The sequence below is a fragment of the Pinus tabuliformis genome, chromosome J (assembly GCF_031772625.1).
Source record: "Pinus tabuliformis cultivar Carrire ecotype Pingquan chromosome J, CPIR1, whole genome shotgun sequence".
Classification (NCBI taxonomy): Eukaryota; Viridiplantae; Streptophyta; class Pinopsida; order Pinales; family Pinaceae; genus Pinus; species Pinus tabuliformis.
The window spans coordinates 1,501,817,791-1,501,821,943 of record NC_142295.1 but is presented as its reverse complement, the minus strand read 5'-3'; positions in this window follow the sequence as shown (position 1 = coordinate 1,501,821,943).

Here is a 4,153-nt window from a genome sequence, read left to right as displayed (position 1 = left end):
ACCTGAATGTAGCAAACCCCTCTCAAGGGCTAGACTCCTTGCTCCGGGAGGTCATTCCTGATGCTCAGAGCTAATAGCCATGGAATGTAATTTTTTTTTGCGATGGCAGTTTTGGATATTTACAAATGGGACGAATTATAGAATAGGTCACGTAACTTTCAATCTCATGTTAGATATAAGATTGATCTGGATCTTGAGGGATAAAATCCAAGAGGCTTGAATGCCAAGAGAGGAGGAGAGAAAACGTATCGGTCTACCATAAAACTAATCACAAGAACACTGACAAAAATGAAAGAACTAAATACATCACAAAAATATGAAGAGAGAGAGACGTAGACAGAGCATAAAAATTGAAGAAGAATTCCATTACGAAGAACCATTACATGCAATGAGGTCAATTTTGGGGCCTAATCTCCTTCAACTTCACTCTTCCTATTTCCTTCTTATAAGATGTCTCATTGACAAGTCAAATTCAGTTAGGGTTTACTCCATCAATTACATATACATCAATTCCCTTTTACATAAAATACTTTTTAACTAATACATTTGAACATAGACTATAAGCCCCCCCTCAATCCCCCCCCAGGAAAATGATGGTCCCCATCATTGACCCATGCTTAAAAAAGAGGGGGCCCATTATGTTTAATGTATGATCATGATTACAATATGATATGAGTCAGTGAAGAGAAGGTTTTAGTGTGGTTAACTCATAATCGTTGATTTTTGGATGACCCATAACTATCATGATTACAATCTACCAAGTACAAATAAAGAGAAGGGTTTTGTGTGGTTAACCCATAACTATGGTTTTGTGGATAACCAATAACAGAGTTGGCAATGGAAAACTTCGACAAGGGTTTTGTGGTTTACTCATAACCATAGCTTTTTTACAATTTTTCTGGCAATGGACCTCTTGCTACAACTTTGTTGATAGCTTTTGCTACAGGAGATGAAATCAAATTCCGACGAAGACCAATTTGAGATATTGAATAGAACTTCCATTCATATAAGATACTTGCTTTGTAATGATATGTGGAGTGAGAAAATCATTTCTAAATCTCAATGTATGTGCAGCCATACTGCTTTATAGAAACGTATCACTTCAATCAAACATCTCTCAAACCAGGAAATGAAATCAAATTCCACAAAAACTCATTTGAGCTAATGGAATATTCTTTAAAATGAGCTATTATGAGCCCTCTAAAATGCTTTGTAGAGGTTGTGGCACCTTCGTTAAGTTGGTTGAATATTGTTGTTATGTGTTCCATCCATGATTATGCTACTATGGTGACCATAGCATTATGAGGAAGTTGAAAAACAGATTAAAATGTGATCGACCAATCTTCTCTATTGCATAAAAAAAATTAAACAATGGCATGGTTGCATAAATTTGCAATAAAAATGAATGAAAGGATACCAAGTGCAGAGGGCCACAAAGGATGTCAAAGGTTTGTAGAGAAATGTGGGTTTGTTGTAGAGGTCATGTAACCTTCGTGTTGTAGACCAATGGTTGTAGTGAATCTATGTAAAATTTCTCCTACAATGGTGAATGAAGATCCGTGGGTATAAAACCCTGTAATGCTTGTGTGACCAACTTTGATACGTATGGCCCAGCAAATGGAACCGAAAGTGAAAAGAAAGTTGGAGATTGTTGCAAATCTTTGAGAGCTTGCATGACCGACTGTGATACGGATGGCCCAACAAATGGAACCGAAAGTGAAAAGGAAGTTGGAGATTGTTGCAAAACTTTGAGACTGAAATGTGCTTCAAACCTTGGATCCCATTGATTGATAACCTGCTTTGATACTAATGATTCAGATCTTGGGGGCTAAAATCCAGGAGGCTTGAATGCCAAGAGAGGAGGAGAGAAAACATATAGATCTACCATAAAACTAATCACAAGAACATTCATAAAAATTCAAGAACTGATCACATCACAAAAATACGAAAAGAGAGAACGCGAAATTTGGAGAAGAATTCCATTAAGAAGAATCATTCATGTAATGAGGCCAATTTTGGGACCTCTCCTTCTCCACCTTCACCTTCTTCCTATTGCTTTCTTATAAGATGAGTCAACTTTAATTAGGGTTTACACTATCAATTACATATCTGTCAAGGTCTATTTTACATAAAATGTGATTTTATAACTAATACATCTTAACTTATATTAAAGCCCCCCTCCCCCCCTAATATTCGGATCACAAGTGGAAAATGTCATAGCTTATAAGCTCAAAATCTTTATTTTCGCTTTTTTGACATATTATTGTCATCAATAAAAAATAATAATAATAAAAATATTTATTGTTTTGGTTACAAAAAAAATATTATCAAAGATGGTATCATGTCATGTCTCCAAAAAAATACCCTAGTGGGTTAATCCAGATGATTTGAATAGATTTTTTAAGGCCAAGTTCACCATAAAATCCACAGTTCTAATTCCATTTAGGTTGCCTTGCAATCTAGCTACATTGCCAATAGTGATTGTGGCTAGCCACTGAACCACCATTCACACAAATATTCCAGGGAAAAAAGAAGAAATCCTCTAGATTATCTTCAAAAAAAAAGTCACAAAATCCAATAATTGTGAAAATGAACTATTTCCTCAGGGAAAAGGATTGGGATCAACATTAGAAAATAACTTATCGCAAGGAGAGTTCGTGGACACTTAGTAGCATCATTTCCTTCAATGAAAATTGGCCCTTGTTCTCTCTCTTATATGTAATGTTACCAACATCTTTAAGTGCAGGTTTACCATCTTAGCATGTCTTATCTCGTGGATTGTCATATTGGCAACATCATAACTTGAATCCAAATACGAGTTTACATATATAATGTGGGCACAAGTCCATTAACAAATCTCTCCACTTGTCATGAAATCTGGTAAATTATATCAAGGTTCTCTTCGAAATGTCATAATATTAGCTATAATTATCCAAACTCTACTCCTCACTAAATGGATCATATCATTCTTATAATCTTTAGCTATCATAACCACATTCTCACAAACTCTATATAGATAGTTAATACTCAAAATTACTACACAAACATTTCTATTGCATAGTGAGCTTATAATTAGTTACAACTCAAAGTTCTAGTTATCAATTTCATTATGTACTTAACTCTACATTATTTAAAAAACATTAAACAAAAAAACTAAAATCATTATTTTGATTTGTTTATCGTAATGTTATCAAACAATAATTCAAATTGTTTCTTGATTGTACAATGTCAAATGTGAATGAAGCTTTGCATCTATTTATACCCTTTCAAAAGCGGCAGTCTAACAATTAGACTTTTTTGCCTTTTTAGCCATAATCTGGTGATATAATTTTTTGCCTAATTGTGAATTTTAGTTTTTGTTAAAAACGTGTTTTTTAATGTATAGATGAATTCATCACATTGAAAAAAATTAGACTTTTTTGCCTTTTTAGCCATAATGTGGTGACATAACTTTTTTCCTAATTGTGAATTTTACTTTTTGTTAAAAACGTGTTTTTTTAATGTATATATGAATTCATCACATTGAAAAGAAAAAACCCGGGGCACTTAATTTCTGCAAATTACACAGCTGAAAATTAAGATTCCAAAAAAATCTCTGCCAGATTTCAGGCAAAATTGACTGAAATTTTGTCCAAAAAAAGAACAAAAACATCTAACACTTAGACTACTCCTTTCAAAATATAATGCACAATTACCAAATGAGGTTTTTGCAACTATATATACAACTTTCAAATAAAAATATCAGCTATATTATCATTTTTTTATAACTCCCTTCCCTAAAATAAAGTAAATTTTAACCATAATAATAAAAACAAGAATATTATATTTATAAAAAGGGTTCATAGCTCCCATTTCCTAATCTAACCCAAAAATGTTTCCTAAAATATTATACATTTTAACCATAATAATAACAAAAATATTGTATTTATAAAAAAGATTAAAATTGAGACTATAAATACCCAATATTGCATTTTCAAATACAAAATATAATATTCACCATCAATGCCGAATATTATATTTTTAATATCCAAAATATAACATCTATATAATCCACTGAACTTTCTTAGTGTTATCAACATTTTTCCAGTGTTCCACAGGGTCTCGTCCCCCCACCTGGGAGTCGAGTTTCCTAGCGCCCTCGCGCTCTGGGGAC